Source organism: Prionailurus viverrinus, chromosome A1 (assembly GCF_022837055.1).
Source record: "Prionailurus viverrinus isolate Anna chromosome A1, UM_Priviv_1.0, whole genome shotgun sequence".
Classification (NCBI taxonomy): domain Eukaryota; kingdom Metazoa; phylum Chordata; class Mammalia; order Carnivora; family Felidae; genus Prionailurus; species Prionailurus viverrinus.
Genome location: NC_062561.1, coordinates 239,552,694 through 239,571,599, shown reverse-complemented (window position 1 = coordinate 239,571,599; position 18,906 = coordinate 239,552,694). Strand labels below are relative to the sequence as shown.

Below are 18,906 nucleotides of genomic sequence, written 5' to 3'. Positions count from 1 at the left end.
GCTGACAGTGGGGAGCCTGCTTGGGATTCTCTCCTTCTCTCTCTGCCTCTCCTCACTCATGCTCTCTCACGGTCTCAAAATAAATAAATAAGCTTAAAAAAATTAAAATTAAATAAATCATGCCTCAAGACTGGTCAGCGTTCTGAGTGTGGGTGGGACGTCCACGGAGACGAGGCCAGGACTCGCTCGGCAAGGCAGCTGCCCAGAGTCTCGACTCCCCCGGGAGCAAGACCAACTGGCCATGACCCTCGAAGGCCGCCTTGCTAGAAGAAGGGATGGTGCATCCTGAGATCCCCAAGGGCACGACCCACGTTTCCCGCAATTCAGCCACTGCCCGTATAATGTGTGATATGGTGTCTAATCTCGAAACAGAATTGTGAGTTGGACCCAGAACAGAATTAAATCTTCTCTAGGCAAACCTGCTGTGTGCCAGGGTTCCCGAAGAACAGAAGCACAGTGACAGACGTGCTGCCTCTGTGCTCAGACCGGCCGGGCCTGAGGGCGTGCCGAGCTTCCAGGTGCCAGCAGGCTTGGTGACGGCCACCTCCACACCCAGTGACCTCCACACCCAGCGAACTCCCTCGCCTCTGGCCTCCCTGCATGTCCAGACCCCAGCACCGAGAGCCGGGCAGGCTGCAACGTCCGTCCACGGTCACCGCCCCCTGGCCGCCGGCTGGCCATTTCGGTGCCTGTGGGTGGGTGGTGCAGAGTGGCAGGGCCACCGCCAGCCCCACGCTGCTCCTCGGCGGGGCCGGGCCGTGCAGAGGCTCCGTCAGCTCCTGTTCCTGGTCTTCTCCGCACTCGCCACAGGGGCGCCCCAGGCTCAGTGGCAGAGCAGGGGGCAGGGTGTCCGGCTGCCGCGGATGGGCCGGGACCCGGCAGGAAGCTCCGGGGTTAACTCTCAGCGGTCCCTGGAAGAAAGCAGACAATCCAATCAGGATGCTGGTTCGTAAAATGAACTTTCAATGTGTAGCCCACAGACGGTCATTGACTGTGGTCGATAAATAACACCAGTCTTGACGTTTATTGTCGTAGGGAGTGATTACGATCCGCGAGGCTGGACTCTGGGCTGTGGGATGCCTCGTTCGCGGCGGGCACGGGCAGACCCATGAACTTGTGCCTGCTCCTTTCAGGGGACCACTATTACTCACGGAAGACTGATCAATATTTCGTCCGTTTGGCGTCTTGACTGAGGATGTGTGGGTCCATTGTGGGGCTGCTGATAATGACTCCTTTATTCAAGCTAGCTTGTAGGAGCAAGAAGAAAAAGAAAGGAAGAGAATGATAGCACATGCTCATGAAAGTGGAAAGTACCGTAAAGGTTATACGCACAAAACAACAGAAAAGCTACAAAATGGGAGAAATTGTAGGAAAAGGTGCAGAGGTTTCTAAAGCCATCGGGAAAAGGCGTGTTTTCATGGATTTTCCTTAACATGCTAAAAATCCCAGCAAGCTTTAATAAATCTTTGGAAAGTCATTCTCTTGCAAAAGATTGATTTTACGAACCTTTGAGGTCTCACACACAACTATTTTTCTTACACTCTGAATAAATCAAGTGTTCTGCCTGTAAGTAAGAAATCGTCCCTCTTCTTCCCCAAACGCACCCCCATTTATTTTCTGTTAGAAAGAGTCAGGGGCCTGGGATGGTGGCTGCTCCGATCCCCTGCACACGTGTTCTCTCCAGGGATGTCCACTGATCTCTGCGAGGGTCCCCGTCGGCCGTGGGCGTGGGACTTCGATTCTGATCGTCAGATCCAGGAATCCAGGGTCCCGTAAAACCAGCCGCGGTGGTTCTTTGGGCATGCGATCGTGTTACAGGGCCGGGGGGTCCCTGCCCCCTCGGTGAGCACTGCCTGAGTGGCCAGGTTCCTGGGGCGGGGGATGGGGGCGCTTCCCCCCCCCCCACGCTGAACCTGGAGACCCCACCCCACCTGCAGCAGTTCCCGCGGAACTGGGTTAGCGCGCTGGCGAGTGCTGGCGTCCAACGCCTACATCCCGAGGGCGCAGAGGCCACCCCTCAAAGGCCCGCGTCTCTACGGAGCGCCTGGTGGGCGGGGCTTGCTCGTTTCTGCCTTTCCCGCGTCGTGGCGCCCGGCGGATGGCACGTGCGGAAAACCGCCAAGAAGACGCTGGGGACCCTTGTGCCCCCACGCGCCTGATTCCGGGCCTCAGTCCGCACACATCCCGGAGCGACGCGTCTAACAGACGCCCCGTGGCTTCCGCGTGGGAGGCTCGGGACGTTGCTTCGTGTCCTCGTCTCCCCTTCGGCTTGTGAAACGGGGGTCGACGGCGGAAGGTGCCCGCAGAGCTGCAGCGACGGCGCAGCCGCGTGCGCAGCGGGGTCTCAGACACGGTGGCTTCGCCGGCCGCGCTCCCGGCCACTGGCCGCCGGCTCCGGGGTCTCGGGGGGTGGGGGTGGGGGGAGCAGCTGCAGCCGCGGTGGGCAGGGGTGGGGCCCGTGCCCGCAGACTCGTCCGTGGACACTGAACTTTGGATTCCAGGTAACTTCCGCATGTCCTGAAATATTCTGATTTTAGCTTTTTTCCCCCAGCCGTTTGGAAACACGGAAGAGGTTCTTAGCTTGGAGGCCGTACAGAAGCCAGCACAGGACACGCTGGGCCTGGCACGGTGGTCGGTGGACCCTGACTCGGGCCACAGCCCAGATTTTATACTCGTGGCTAAAACTGTGACTCCATTGGAAAGAGAGGTAATAGGACATACACCCTGGCGCCTTCTAATCTCTGCTGATTTTTATTTTCTTCCGCTTTCTCTACACTTCCCGCCTTTCTAAATTGAATACATCACAAGTAATCATTTTGTAATTTAAAACGGTAAAGTTTAAAAGTCGTATTAGCCAAGATTACCAAAGTCCCTGGAGGCAGAGCAGAAGGAGCCAACACCCGATTTCCGCGAGGCCCGCTTGGCTTCGGTGTCTGTGAGACGGACTGAGTCCTTCCGCGTGTGGGGAACAGCTCAGGACTGAACAAACAGCTCAGGAGAGGCGGCAAGAAGCCGCGTTTCCTTCAGAGGCCGAGGGAAAATGTTTGTTCTGCTGCTGGACCTTGTCACGGGTGCAGGCGGGGCCGGGGGCCCGGGGCCACCTCTGTGATCCCAGCCACGTGCTCAACTGTGTGCTCCCCGAGGAAAAGTACTCTTGCGGGAAGACGTGTTGGTGTAGAAACGAGACGCAGCCTTGACGCGGGACCTCTTTTCTCTTTGCTTGTTTCTGACTTAAAGTCTGAGTTTCCTGTCAGGAGGTTTCCCCTGAGCCGGGCTCACGAGGGCCAGGATCTCCTCTTGAGGCGAATGGCCGCCGTCGGGGCCAGAATGGGGGAGCCGGGGCCCTCCTGTCCCGACACAGCACCTCGCATGCACTTTTGTAAGAGTAGCTGGAAAGTCAAACTCTCTCCTTCTTTTCAATCCACTACAAGGAAAGGGGGAGACAGTCCTGGGAAGATGGCAGCCGGGGTCACGAGCAGTTTTTGAATCTCTCGGTCTACACATCGAAACAGGCAACCAGACAGCAAAACAAAAGCTAATGGGCAGCGTTGCCCCAACACGAGGGGACAAAGCCCCCCATGAGCTCACAGTGCACACAGACGAGCACGCGGCGACAGCCAGGACCGAGGGGCCGGAGTCTCTGTGTGGAGGAAACACGGGACCCACAGTTGTTCCCGGGAAGGCGTGGAGGCCACTCTGAGCGGGGTGGAGACACAGTGGGGTCTGTGCCCTTGCAGGGGGGAGGCCCGGGCTCGCAGGACACGGGGTCCAGTGCAGCCCCTCGGGGGCTCCTTCCCGGACAGGGCTCCTTCGGAGGAGAAGCCGCTCCCCTCGGACCCGACGCCTAGCACACAGAGCAGGAGGGGGAGGGAGGCCCCGAGGGAGCGGGCGGCCAGGGGCTCAGGGGCAAAGCCAGGCCTGTGCACCCAAGAAAAAACGCAGCAGCAGGAGCCCAGAAAAGTTGGCGAAACACACTGCCTGCAGCTCAGAAAACTGAGTTCACATAAAAAGGAGCAGTCAACTGATATCGAGGCCAAGTCCCAAACACGCTCTTGGAGGGAGGAGGCCCCATCAACAGGCCCGTAGCCACAGAAGGAAAGGTGGGAGGTCCAGCCTCTCCCACACGAGGGGAAAGACATTCAGAAAAGACACCGGGAAGACCCAAACCAACAGAGATCAGAATGAGAGCCGCAGGACGAGGGGGAGACCCCAGGAAAGGGTCAGCAGAAGGGACGAGTCAGGCATGACCTGGGCCGACGGCCGCGTGAAGGTGGACCAAGCAAAGAGCTTGCGGACGCAAAAAAGTCTCACAAAGAACCAAAAACCTAAGAGATGAAGAATTTGAAAGTGGCGATGCTGAAGTCAGGCACGGAAAATCGGCAGGTGATTGTTCTTCCCGGAAAGAAACACCAAAGTGGGAAGAGCTGGAGTAAGTGCTAACCGGTGCAGTTCAAGGACGTGGTCCCGAAATGGACGGAAGGCAGCCTGAGGCCCCTTGGTGACCACAGGCGCGACCGGCTTGGGCTCAAGCGAGCGACATCAGGACAGTGTCAGCGGATCGCTTGACCAGCAAAAGCAAGGAAACTTCTTTTGGGGTCCAGGCGAACACAGCACTGACAAGGGAGAGAACCTCGCATTAGGTCACGTTCCCAGCGGCACCTCGTGGCATACGTGAACCGAGTGACCCAGGTGACACACGGAGGGGAGACAGTGCAGCAGAGTTTGCAGACGGGGACGCGACCTGTTTGCCACGTGTCGTTTCTGCCAACTCTCGAGGATCTCAAGGAACGGCGTCCCGAGAGCTGCTCTGAGAACCAGGGACAGACGAGTCTGGCTGACTCCCCCAGGCTTCTCTCCAGACCCGACTGCGTGCTGCGGGCCGGACCCCCTCCTTCCGCAGGTGCCTGAGGCCCACCGTCCCCCAACACGCACGCCTCCGGGCACCCCCGTGCTGCCCGTGGTTGGTGTGCATTTCTGTCTAATTTTATGCTTCCCGCTGGTGAAGCTGAAGCGTTCAGAACTTAGCCACGTTCCTACCAGGGCTCACCCCAGCACAGGCCGTCTTTTCTCATCATTTAGTGCAAAATAGTTTTCCAATTTTATTGTAATTCTGTATTCAGCATTGGCTACTTCAAAGTACATTTTTTTTCCAATTAAAAAACATGGGAAGGTAATAGGACAATTATCTATTGGTCGTTAACATCTGGCTGGGTTTCACCGTGGTTACATGCCACACCCCACGTGATTTCAGTCCTTTGCGATGTGCTGAGACTTGTTTATGCCTCGGCATTTTGTCAGGTTTTGAAATCTGTCCTTGGAAAGGCCCCGCTTGGGTCATACGGGAGCCCGTGGCTGGACGGCCCCATCAGGCGCTCCCTCCGTTCTCGGGGTCAACGGGCCCAAGCGAACTCACGCCATCTTGATTCTGGTGTTAAAAGCAGAAACACGGGAAACGTCTTCCTGATGGATTTTCAGACTGGATTCTGCCAAAGAACGCACACAAGAATACTGGCGAGGGCACGCGGACGATTTCATATTCCAGTTAATACAGGAACGGAGGCTGTGCTCCTGGTGACGAAGAGCCTCGTGATCAGGGAAAAGTCGGGCCCTTAGTGGGGCAGCGGCATTTCCCCAGGAGCCCGGATGGAGCCACTGGGGGGAATGGGGACACTCTCTGAGGCCACGGTCTTACAGGAAAGTCTCTGAAGCTCCTCTGTACATAAAACTAGACTCAAAGTCATAGTGGACAGAGGAATGCTTCTTTCACACGCAAAAACAAGGTGTTTTCAGAAGAAAATTCAAATCTCTTACAGAAAAACATGTTTGTTATCAGGTAATTCTGGAGTAACTCCTTGAGAGAGAATTCGGAGAACAGAAGAAAATGGAAAACGGTGACTCAGAACGTCGCCACGAGGCTCTTTCGGGTTTCCTACGGAACTGCGCGCTGTTCCCTCGTGCCCGCATCGAACCGCTGTGCGAACGCCTTCTCGCGGACTCTGAGTCAGAAGATGGCGGGATGCGGTCAGTGGCATTTCTGACGGATAAACACCTCGGCAGGCTGCATGCAGGTGGTGTGAATGTCAGACGAGCATCGAGTGCCCATTGATTTTTCCAGTTGAACCAAAATAAATAAATCGGGGGTCTTTCCCGTAGATGTGCTTTGCCACGTCGAGGGTCTCCCGCGTTAACAGCAACGGAGACGTGAACGGAACACACAGCAAAGCTGGGGCGGCCGGTCCCCATGTGGTTTTAGATGTCCCTATGGTACAGTCACCGGGCCACGTGGGTGATGTGGGCAGGGCTTGGAGGCCACAAGAGGTCACGTCTCCGTCCAAGGCTGTGTCCAGAATAGTCCGGGTGAGGAGCCCATCAGCACACCCAGTTTCCTCGCCCTGCAGCTCCATGGACGGAGCTTTCATGCCGCGCCGGGGGCCGGCTGACCACCACAGGTGCACCTGGAATCTTCTTCATGTTTTAAACATGAACACGAGGGGCTCGTGTGTCCTTATCACCCCTCTTCCAGAAACCCTGGGAAGTTAGAGATGTGATTACGGACTATCATGAGGTTTTCTCTCTGTTAGTTGGTGATTTAAAATACATGCAGTTAATACCAGCATTTATAAAATGTACAAGGGCTCCCAGAAGTCAAGTACAAATTAAAAGCAAGCCAACAACGTGGCCCCGTAAAGAATGCAAGGCGCAGTTAGCTGACGTGTTGTTGTTTTTTTCTCTTTTCTCGCTTAGTATTTGCATGTTGCCATTTTCTCAACCATTGATTAGTGGAGCAGAGTGTAATTAGACCTTTAACGAGCACACGCTGAGCACTCCGCGAACGGCGAGGGGAGCCATATGTGGGAGAACGCAGGGAGGGTGGGGTGCGGACATGCGCCGGGCTCCCCGGCGCCCTCGTGGCCCTCGGTGGACGTGTTGGTTTCACCCTTTCCCTCCTCGCTGTGCAGAGAGGGAGTCGGCTCTTGGTTTTGTCTAAAGCATTGGAATTCTTTGAGATTAATAATAATTAAAAATAATCTTTAGCACCTAAATGTCCTTCTTCCATGTGGCCCCAACCCAGGACTCAGAGCCTTCCTCCCAGCGCTGGGCCCCATTCCGTCTTCCTCGTTGGCACCTGGTCCCAGCGTGTGGTGCCCCGGCCAGTCTCGGTGGGGAGGCTGCCCCCAGACCCCTCCCGGCGGGTGGGTCAGGTGCCCGGGGCATGACTCCAGCCGGCTGCCCAGAACCTGGTGACTGGCACACCCCACGCAGGCCCTTGCTGGACGATGAGGCCCCATAACCTAGCTCCACAGCTTCCCCAGCCCTCGTCACCCGCACGGTGTGAGCCCAGGCAGGGGTCGAGAGGGCCCTGCCCCAAGGAGCCGGGTCTCTGTCCTCAGCGGCTGTGGCTGCACACACTGCCACGGACAGAACAACTCGAGAGGGAAGAAATCCTGCCGTAGAGCACATTTGCCGTTCAGGCCACCAGATGCCTGCACGCGTGTGTGCGACTCAGGTGGGACCAGAGTGGTTAGAGCCCCAGGATCCTGCTGCCCAAGACTCACCTGCCCCAGACAGTCTGGCCGAACACCTGTCTGCTGCCCACACCTGGCTCCTGTCAGGCGGGTGAGGGCTCCCCGCTCCTGCCCTCAGTCTCCCGGGAAGGTGACCCTACCTGAGCAGCCATAAAGCCCACTGATGCCTCATTACTTCCCTTAACGGCCAAAAGATTCCGACTTCCGGCACGCGACACTCGTGGAAGCCCTCACTGGGGTCCTCGTGGCAAGCTAAGGGCCAGACGCACTGAAAACCAGCAAATCCTAGATCCGCCAGAGAGGAGAGGTCACGGGGCGAACCGCCGCCCTGAAACGGAGAGCTAGGCCGGCAGACGCAGACTCTCATGGCCGGAGCAGGACCTGCCAGCGGGAACCTCCCTGGGGCTGGTGCAGGCGGACGAACGGGGGCTCCTCCCGGCCGGCCTGGGGCTAGAGCTGGGGCACCCACACCGGTGTGCGTCCTCCCTGCAGGGGCCCCGGCGGGTCTTCACGGCGATGCTCAGAGAAGCGGGCCTCGGGCTCCGGGGGCAGGACGGGAAAGGAGCCCTTCGGGAATCTGCAGGGGCTCTGTGTCCTTCACGAGGTCTGTCCTGGGGAAAGGGGACCGAACCGGGGTCTGACTGACCCGCGGGAAGGGAAACACCCAGTCCCCGGGCATCCTGTCCCGCTGAGGGGACCGCGCTTGGTGAAGGCTGCAGCGGGGGCCTCAGGCTCCTGGGAACAGGGCATCACACCCACCTGCCCCGCCTGCCGCCCCAGCAGGGCCCCCGCGAGCCCCCTGGCACAGCCCGGACCTCACTCAGGGGGGTGAGCATCCTCGCCCCTTGCTGGTGTGGCGACGTTCCAAATATCCGACCTCGGGCTTTGCTTATGAATTCGTTTCTCACAAATAGTACTATTTAGTAATTTAATCAGACGACTGTCAGAGGTGTTACCGTGTTTCCCACCTTGCACGCCTTTCTCGCATTGAGCCCTGGATTAGAGTACAGGTTACTTCCGTTTCTGTAGGGACCGTCAGGAGCCGCTGCTGAAAACTGCTGTTTGTACTTTACCCTCATCCTAGGAAACGCGCTGCCCATTTGCCATAAATGGCTAAAATAGGTAAGACTGTTTACCTGCCTGCCAGAAGGAACACACGAGAACTACTCGGTCGTTGACAAGTCGCTTTAGCATCCCTTACGTCGTGGCTACACGAGCACCACGTGATTTAACGGAGTTTAGGTGTGTGAGCGCCACGTGTTAAAGGATCGAGGGTACGCGCGCGCCACGTGACTCAACGGCGGGTAAGTACACGTGCACCACGTGTTCACGGAAGCCCCCCCCCCCCCCCCCCCCCCGCCCTGCCTGGGCTCCCCGGGGACCCTGCCAACGGTGCTGCCCTCACGAGGGGCTTCGGCTTTGCTTGGTGAGAGGCGCGTCCGGCCGGAAGTTGCAGGGGGAGGGTGAAGTTGCAGGGGGAGGGTGAAGTTGCAGGGGGAGGGTGAAGTTGCAGGGGGAGGGTGAAGTTGCAGGGGGAGGGTGACCGGGTGCATCCCCAGCCCGGAATCCTCCGTAGGAGGGCTTAGGGTGACGCGAGTTGACGGACACTTGATCTGGGCCCACGAGTTACTCTACTTACTGATGTAAAGCAACAGACGGACCGGGGGCAGCGCGGGCTGGGGGCCGGACCTCCGGCGGTGGGCCTGGCGCCGGCCGAGCTCTGGCGCATCTGGGGGCCGGTCTCTGTCGGCTGACGGAGGACCCAGCTTCCAAGTGGGGCCCGGGGCTTCCCCTCTCCGGGCGCCTGCGGTCTCCCCGGCCGGCGCTTCCTGTTCCCGCGCCCGGACGTCCCCTCGCGGTTCTTATTGTCTTAAGCAGACTTGGGGCTCCAGATGGGCCACGTTTCCCAGGATGACGGCCAAGTGCATTCAGTGACTCGTGTGGTCACTGCAGTTTGAGGACAACACGTGCGAGAAGACCTTCCCTGGCCCCTGCCCAGGACTTCTTACTTCGGGCGTGCCCAGCTGCCAGGTGCGGCCACCCCCAGGCGCCTTCCCCGTGACCCGCGTCGGCCTCTGTCCCTGGCCCTGAACAAGGGTGAGATTTCTTGAATCCCCTGCAGGTGAAATCTCAAGTAGCCCCTTCTCACTTTTCTGCTTCCTGGATCTATTGTTGATGCGGGTGGTTGGTGTCTACACCTGAAATCCCAGACGGGTCTGCCCCTCCTCCTTCCGTCCCTCCCTCCATCCCATCCTTGGTCAAGGTGCCAACATCAGCTGATTGGACACCATCCACCATGTTTGTGGCTGTTTTGTACTCGTTGCCAGAGGCTCCTGGTTCTGCCTTCTCTGGTTTTACTTGAGGATTTTATTCGATTCTGTCTTTCCTCTTGGTGTATTGATTAAACTCCCAACATGTAGAGGTTTCCCTAAAGTTGACAGTCGACGTCCAAGCCCACCTGCCATTACCATTGCCCCGTGGGTGGCAGAGCAGGGACCTGCCTCGGGGTGGAGAACACCAGCTCTTTCTGCCTCCCTGCGACACTGCTGTCCCTCACGTCCCCTCTCCCTCTGTTGGAACCACCCAGCACACGTACGTCCCCTTATTCCTGCTTGGACTCTGAACCCTTGTGCAGACTCTGACCTCGATCATTCCTTCTCCCTGAACAGCTTGTTTCGTTTCTTGAGTTTCCTGGGAGCATCTTTCACAAATTCTCTTGTTGTTTGTTTACCTGGGAAGGTCTTTCTTTTCCCTCACTTTTGAAGGTGAGTATCACTGGTTATAGAAACCTGTGTTGGTGGGATTTTTTTTTTCTTCTAACAGGTTAAAAATGTCATCCACTTAACATCTCTCTCCTGCTGCAGTGACTCCGGGTGAGACGTCTCTGTGACCCTCATTCTTCTCTGGCTGTTTTCTTGTCCCCGTAAAGGCTTCTTTCAAGGTTTCCTCTGTGATTTTGTTTTTCTGCAGTTGGTGGGTGCTGTGCTCAGTGCGTCATGGGCACTGAGCTTCTTGGATCTGGCTGCCATTACTCCATTACTCCAGATACTCACTGTGATCGCCACCACCCCCCCATCTTCTCTCTCTAGCAACTGCAGCTATAGATGTTATGCCTTTTGAGAATTTCCCTCCGTTCCGCTCCTGGATACGGTGCTTCTTCCCTCATTCTTCTGTCGCTTTGCGTTCACCTTGGAACTTGCTGTTGCTCTGTCTTCAAGCTCACTGTGTTTTCAGACTATGTTTTCTCCGGCCCTCTGGCATGCCTTGTCATCTTTTGCTTAAAGCCAGAACTTTCGTCTCCAGTCGGAGGGAAATAGGCCTTTGCCGGCGTGGCTGGGGGCTGATCTCTGCCTAAGGTGTCTCTAGCCTTGTCCCCCCTGACGTGGCTTGGCTGAGGGCTCCTCCCAGAGAGAGCGTCTGGGTCTGTAGCATGTTCGGCCAGGAGCCACGCTTGTGGTCCTCCTGGAGCCACGTTGGCTTGGGCTGAGGCGTGGGGGTGGGGCACGTCCTTCAGTGGTCAGGGCGTCTGGGATGTCACCTTCTCAGAGGTTTTCTCTCCTACAGCTTCTTCTCTACTGATTGAGACCAGAAGACTCGAGGGGGCCAGAGTCCAGGAGCACCCTCCCCCGGGATCTGGGACGCTGCTCTTGGGAAAGGTGGATACGTGTCACGTTTCCCAAATGTGACAGATGTCTTCCCTTTGTCACAGAGAACTTTCTGGACATATTTCACAGCCCAGTTCTTCTCTCCCACTGCAGAGCCACAAGGGCATCTTCCTCAGACCTTTGTGAGGTGATCTCAGGGCTCCTGGAAATAAAGCCCCCCCTCCCCCAGCTCCCAGAAGCCCAGCGAGGCACCGCCCACCAGTTCCTGCCAGTTTACGGCTCCAGAAGCTTCTCCAGGCAGACCCACCCTGCCCACCCTGGCCTCCCAGACCTGCTGTCCCTCAAGGTTTCAGGGTGCTGGCTCGCCCTGCACGCTGGGCTCTCGGGTGAGTCTGAGAGAAGCAGTTGTTTTCAAGTTGTCCCATTTTTTCTTGTTGTAAGGGCAGGAATGGAGTCTGCCACACTCTTTAAATGTCAGCGCTAAGTCTGGAGTCCCCGCCACCGGGGGAGGGGCGGTGCTCTGCCACCCCAGATACGCTACTAAATATTCGTGTAGAACTAATAAATATTAATGCCAGGACATAGAATAACGCTTTCTTTCACCAGGAAAGAAAGAGATTGCACGTGTTGTGACTCATCACTCTTAAAAGTATCTCTGGTTAGTGTTTGATTCTGAGACCCATCTGGGAGGTGAGGCCAGCCTCCTTCGATGCCTCCCACCTCAGCCCGTGGGACGGACTGGCCACAGGCCCCCTGAGGGGCGGTCCTTGGAGCCGATCGCTGGCTGTAGATCCAGCCTCCAGCCGGTGGGGCTCATTCCTGGCCCCAGAGCAGGCGCCGGTTTCCTGCGTCCTGAAGGAGGTGACCCCATGGGCCAAGTGCTGCCCAGCTAGCAGCTGGGCCAAGGGCACCCTCAACAGTTGCTGGAAAACGGCTCTGGTTTCCAACTGCCACCGGTGTCCAGAAAGGCAGCAGCCAGGGTCCCCACTGTGGCCTTGACTCCCCGGGGTCTCCTTGGGGCATTCAGAGCAGCCAGCCTGGGCAGGACTCCCCCACCCCGGCCCCGGACACGCCTGTGAACAACAGTTTCTGGAAAATTCTGGCTGCATTTAGACCCTGACTACCTGAGGGTGTCACCCCCACATCAGTTCTGGGGGTGTCTTTCTTGTTGAAATGAGATCACTTTACACACAGAGAGACTCACATTTTCAGGGAACACCTGACCCCAGCCTGCGTGACCGCAGCCAAGGCTTCCAGGCAGGAGGTCCAGCAAACAAAGTTTAGATGCCACTGAAAATGTCCCCACTCTCTGTTTTCTAGAAACATGGCTCCAAGACAGCCACGGGGCATCCATGTATGCGTGTGAACTTACAGAAAAATGGTTGATTTCCCCTTAAATACTTAACAAACGTGTCATGATATACGTGGAAGTAACTGAGTGGTCTCAAGGGTGCGACCAAGTTTCTAAGATGTTCTATTATCGAAGTTAATATTCTGAAAATCAAGTCTCTTGTTTTAGAAAAATGGAAGTAAATAATCAACAAAAGCAAAACATGCCCCTAACGGGTGTGGCCGACAGTGTGTGAAACTCGTGCTCAGGAAGATCTCGTTTGCCCAGCGCTCCGCCCACGGCAGCTGAGCCTTGAGCAGGGAGAAGCGGGCACGTGGGGCAGGGTCCCCGCGTGGGGGCTTGTGGAGTCCGTCATCGTGGGGAATAAGCCGGGCTGGGAGCAGCCCAGGAACTCAGCGTGGGGCCCGTCCCCTCGGGAGCCGGAAGCCGGGTCAGTGTCCCCTCCGGGCTTTGTCCTGCGTCTTCTCTCCCGACCCCGCACCTGCCCTCACCACCCCCTGATGTCTGCCAAGCCTGGACTGGCATCTGCCTCTCTCCAAGGAGGCCGTTCCGTGAATTGAGTTCCTGGGGCCACCGGTGCAGGCAGCGTCCCAGTAAGCGATGATGGCTCAGCCCTGAGTGTTGGGACGGGGGGCGTGAGGGGCCCGGGGCTGACAAAATCTCGCATGCTCTCCTCTGGTTGTGGGAAACAAACTCTCGATGTCTGTGCCTTGCTTTCTTCTAAACTTAGAATGACTGTTGATGAACTTACTGTAAATAAACCTTGGCAATGTGTGCAATAATTAGTGAAAAATAAATGTGTACTTAAGTATTAATGAAATAAATATTTAGCAGGTTATTTGGGATCTTTGCTGTATCCTCAAACGTTTAATAAATAATGAGAGGTTTATTAAAACTTGCGACTATGACTCAGTGGAAGGATTTTCACAATGCAACTTGCTTCCTAACATCAGAGAAGAAAGGAGTTGTTTTCTGTCAAGGGGTGGGCCAAACAGCGGAACGGAAGCTGGGGACAGACGTCCTTGACACAGTCTGGGGCAGAATGACAAAGCCGCTAAGACCTCACTTCCAGGCCAGTCTTGCTGCCTGCTATCCGAACGCTTTCTAGCTATTACTAGCTGAGGATTCAGAACAGGGAACTATGGCCCCGTAAGATCACTGGGTCAGATACGAGGACCTGACTCCAAGTGGACTTCTCTCCACTTCGAGAAGAATCTGCTCCCGGAACAACAACCCCCTCCCCCCCCCCCCCCGCCCCCAGCCCAGGTTGCCGATGCTGCTGCAGAACAGGTGGGATCCAGGAGACCCGCGAGAAACCCCACAGAGGGGCCCTGGGATGCCATCTCTCTGCCTGCACGTGGAAAATAGAAAATCAGTGTGATCGCGGCTCCCCATGCCCGCAGCCACAGGGCCTCACCCCTCCTAGCCTCACCCCCTCCATGTCCGAGTCAGCCCTGGGCCCCGGCCCTGTGTGGACGCAGCCTGTCGCAGAGTCTGGGAGAGGTCATTGTAGGGATCCGGACTCTACAGAGTGTCCCCAAGGTGAATGCTAGAACCCCCGGTCAGATGAGCCTCTGAGGATCACCACTAACAGTTTAGGCCGTTTCCCAGCTTGTGGTCCTTCTGGAAGTCACAGTCTTTACGGGACGGACCTGCCAGCCCCACCACCAAGCCCCGCCTTAGCCTGAGCCCCTGCACCTGCCTGTGGCTCTCCATCTGTACAGTGAGCCAGGGTAACCCCTTCTTTCCTTCCGGGACAGTGGAAAGAAGTAGGTGCTGGAAAGTGAGTCCCTCAAGCTCTGAGAGGCTAAAGGAGCCATGGCCACGCTCTTCTGCCCAGAAAGAGGTGTCCGTGCGAGCTCTGCCCCCTCCTCTGCCCCTTGGCAAACCCCAGACGCCAGGCACACAGGACACACGGGACATACGCCTATTTAAAAAAAAAAAAAATTAATGTTTATTTATTTTTGAGAGAGACGTAGACAGAATGCAAGTAAGTTGGGGCAGAGAGAGAGGGAGGCACAGAATCCGAAGCAAGCTCCAGGCTCCGAGCTGTCAGCACAGAGCCCGACACGGGGCTCAAACTCACGAGCTGTGAGATCACACCTGAGCCGAAGTCGGACGCTCAACCGACTGAGCCACCAGGCCCCCCAGGACACATGCCTATTTGAACACTGTGTAAGTCCTAGCAGTCAATCCCCAGATGCCACCATACTGGACAACAACATGCACGCCCACACACGCGTCCCTCCTGGACACGCGTGCACACGTCCCTGCTAGAGTTCACTTATACAAGAGCGAATTCTGTTCTGTTGATGTTTCTGCATCTGTGGTCTTTTTGCCATGAAAGGTTCCCATCGATTTAAAACCCGATGAAGTGGGAGGAAAAAAGTCAGAAAGGGCACGTTGGGGCTCACTGAGTGCAGTAGCTGTATTTGAGGAAAGCCTTCTGCGGCGTAGCTTCAAGTGTCATCAATCTCAAAACGTGGGTTCCACGGGCATATACAATTGTTATTTTTTATCTGGGGGGAATCTTCGAGGCAACACGTGTTAGCAGCACTGGTGTGAAAACCTTCAGACCGGACGTTGGCTAAGGAGACCCCTGCTTTCTTCTTTTTCTGTCTAAACACAATAAGAAAGAAGACCGAGAGGGCACGAGGAGTGGCCTCGGCGGCCGTCACCTTCAGCGCCCCGCTCACCTGGAGAGCGCCTCTACCCATAATGCACTAAGTGGATGATTAAACAGGAATGGGGGCTTAACGGAGGGTAAGCGTGGGGTCCCCCGAGCCTGGCGGAGCACTGAACCGTGCGTCTACAGCTGTCTCCACACAAGCCCGACATTCTTTATTTATTTGTTATGAAATATTTATGGGTGTTATGAAAGGTTTAAAATAATGCGTCTGTCCCTCTCTCCCCCTCTGTCTCTGCCTTTTGCTCAGCACACTGTTCTCCAATGCATAAATAATTCCGGGCTCCGGACAGTGGGCGGCACATTTTTGCGTTCTATCTGCTGTATCACATTTTTTCTGCCTGAGAGAAAATATCATTCCTAGTAATTTTCTACACTTATACAATCGGCGTTGACAGTAAATAATTGATGTATGAATTTAGGACTAAACTCCAACACAATATGACTTTATGTCAAGGGTTACTCCCAGCAGATTTTGAGCTAAATCATCTTGCAAAATGGGTTCTTTCAGTGGGAGAAAAAAAGCTTTTTGAAATTATTTTAATGGAAAACTGGGACCTTGGCGCGGCTCTCCTTTTGATGAGGTCTTGCTTTGCATGGTTGGTAATAAAACCAAGCAATCTACCCATTATGAGATTGGAAATGTTTCATCTGTGATCACAAATGGATTTTTTTTAAGACTGACACAAGCTGTTTTTATTCGGTTCATCCTTTTTTCTCTTTTTTTCTTCGTGTGTGTGTGTGTGTGTGTGTGTGTGTCTGCGTGTGATTGCATTTGCGTGTGGTAGGCTGCCCTCTGCTTTTCATCCCAGAATCTTCCATAGAAAGTACAATTACGATTTAAATTACAAGCTGGATATATTTGCAACTTAAAGATATATTACTAGCAGAAAGGCCTCAGATAAAGCGGTACACGTTCCCTCCCATCACTGCAATTAAAATCCTTTTCATCATGAAAAGAAAATGGTTACCCCAGACCAGGAGGGGGGAGAGCAGACACAGGAGAGAGAAACCTTTCATGAGATGGTCTGTGGAGAAACACGTTATTTCTTTACAGCTTCGGTTGAAGGCCAGGAAGAAGATCAAAGAAGACAAAGAAGGTGAAAGACCCAGAGTGAAATTCGCTATTTGTTTCACTGTACTCGGGGCGGGGGGGGCGATCTGCAACCATCAAACATCTGTATGTAATTTCGTTTTTGCAGAGGCAAAGATACAGACACTGGAGTTTAAAGCAAGGCCCTCTCGGCTTTGAGTAGCTCTGACCTTTGTAATTATTTTCTCTCGTATTTGCAATTGTGGAAGATTTCGTTTATTTACTTTTGGATCCATTGTTCCTTTTCAGAAGTTCAGATCTTTCATATGATAAATTTCACTGAATTTATAATATAAACTAAGAAATATGATAAAATCCAAAACTTCCTGGAAAAGAAATCCTATATCACAGCAAGAGCAGCCTGAAACGTGAAAAGTTGAAATGCCCGCTTCGGTCCGGGCCACCCTTCTGTCCACATCCACGTTTCCCCCCGCGATCCTCACTTCAGGGAAATCTACGGCTGTCGCTTCATTCCATAGGTGGCACTCACGTCTCTATGCACGAAGTAATGAAGAAATTCCAGGCCAAAACTTGGTTTGTGAAAGTCCTTGCTCTCACAGAAGGGTATTTATTTCAGAAGAACGTAACAGATTTCTTTAAAAATAAAGTTTAGATAGATTTCCGAACTAGGCTTATTCGATGTCTACCCTTATTTGTATGTGGTGATGAGGAATTTCAGGAACACTAAGAAACAGGCTTTATGAGCAGACGCTCTAGCCAAACTGTCAGGTGTACGTGTGCATGCACATGAGTGTGCCTACTGGGTGTGTGGGTGCATGAGTGTATGTGTGTGCAGGTGTACATGTGCCTCTGTGCGTGCATGTTTGCACGTGTATGTGTGTGCACACAGGTCTGCATATGTGTGTATGCGCATGTCCTGCTGTGTGTTTGTACACGTATGTGTATATACACACATGCGTGTGTGCCTGTGTGCATGCATGTGTACGTGTGTGCATGTGTGTTTGCACGTGTGTACCTCTGTGCGTGCATGTTTGCACGTGTGTGTGCATGTGCACATGTGCCTCTGTGTCACGTGTTTGCACATGCATGCATGTGTGCACCAGGTGTGCATGTTTGCACATGCATGTGTATATGTGCACACATGTGCATGTGTTCCCATGTGCATGCATGCATGTTTGTGCGCGTGTGTGCCTCTGTGTGTTTGCACGCGTATGCACGCGTGGGTGTGCGCACGTGTGTCGCTAAGGAATGTCCTTAAGGTTGTGAGCGCTGGAGTCCCTGGTTGTAAAGATGCTGGGGGTCGCGATTCCTGTAACGGTTTCCTTGTCGGCCTAGAAAACGGGATCTGAATCTTGGAACTCAGTAACCCTCAGAGACGATCTCGTCCAAAGGCTTCACTTCATACCTGGAGAAACCCGTGGAGTTCAAGCCGCGGGCCCTTGGTCACTGGCTGTGACACAGCAGGACACAGGTGACATCTGCGGTGTCGGAGTCCAGGTTGTGGCGTGAAGCCATCGGGGGTTCTCCCCAGAGAGTCCGGCTCAGGGATTTATCCCAGGAAAGCCAGGGGTCAGGCGGAATCGTGGGCTCCAGCATTGGCCCACCTTGCTCCCGGGGCCCGAGCCGGGGCCGGAGCACTGACCCCGCCCCCCCACAGGTCCGACTGTCCTTCCGAGGCCCCTCGGAGCAGGAGGGGGTCTCTGCAGACCCGGGCCACAGCACCACACTGCTCACGTCAAAGCAACGGCAGAGGCACTGAGGGGCATTTTGCTTGACCCTGTGGGGGAGCCAGGGTGCCAGGCAGAAGGTGCCAGAGGCCACGCGTCTGTCCCTGCCGCTGAGGTGAGCGTGTCCCTGGGGAAAAGACTGTTTCCCGAGGCTTGGCCCCTGGTGCCACCAGTGAGGAGCTTCCGTTCCAGGGCTAAAGGCCCCAGCCCCCCCACCCCCTATGCTCTCCAGAGCTGGCAGACACCCTGTAACCCCAGCACGCCCTGACAAGTGACACCTAAACACTCGGGAGTCACAGTGTTTGGAGGGGTGACGCTCGTGAGCTTGACACAACAACACGGCAAGGGTCTCCCCAGGACAAACTCACACCCTCCTCTAGATGGCTCCGCTCCGAGCACAGAAGATATTAGCCAGCCTGGACGTGTCACCTGGACCTGCTGAATCCTCGAGGGCTCACTCCCAGCATCCTTTGCTCCAGTGCTCTTGGACGCCCCGGTGCCTTCCAGAAGCACGGCCTCAATGAAACGGAGAGAGCCAGGGGGTGGCTTTCCGGTCCGCTGGGTGCAGGGCAGGTACGAAGTGAGCCGACCTGTGCACCCTTTACCCCGGGCCCCAGCTGACCGCGGCCTCCTGGGAACCCTGGTCGCCCCTCCTTGAGCAGCAGCCTGGGGCTGAGCCCGGGCCGAGTGCATTTCCTTCCTGTTTACCTGGGACGCACATAGGGGCCACTGGACAAAGTGCTGGTGCTGCTAGTGTGCGTGGGTGTGTCTGTGAGTGTGTGTGTGTGTGCGTGCGTCTGTAAGTGTACAGCTGTAGGCGTGGGTGTGCACGTGCGTGTAGGTGTGTGTGTGTATACGTGATTGTGTATGTTTTTTGTGTGTGAGTACACGTGTGCAGGCCACGTGTGACTGTGCGTGTGCGTCTGTGTGCACATGTGTGTATACACATGGGAGTGT

At 55.4% G+C, this 18,906-nt stretch overlaps 1 long non-coding RNA gene across 5 annotated transcripts; it reads left to right on the top strand.

Annotated features, from left to right (window-relative positions):
* Window positions 1-2,437: 2,437 nt before the first annotated feature.
* On the top strand, window positions 2,438-13,358 carry LOC125168295 (uncharacterized). 5 transcript variants are annotated; one of them, XR_007153068.1, is made up of 6 exons: window positions 2,448-2,707; window positions 8,611-8,830; window positions 9,405-9,623; window positions 11,091-11,182; window positions 11,285-11,517; window positions 12,651-13,358. It is a non-coding gene; the product is annotated as an uncharacterized LOC125168295 (long non-coding RNA). The 5 variants fall into 5 exon arrangements; XR_007153067.1 differs by having other exon boundaries at window positions 11,261-11,517; XR_007153066.1 differs by having other exon boundaries at window positions 2,438-2,501; window positions 11,091-11,517.
* Window positions 13,359-18,906: the final 5,548 nt, after the last annotated feature.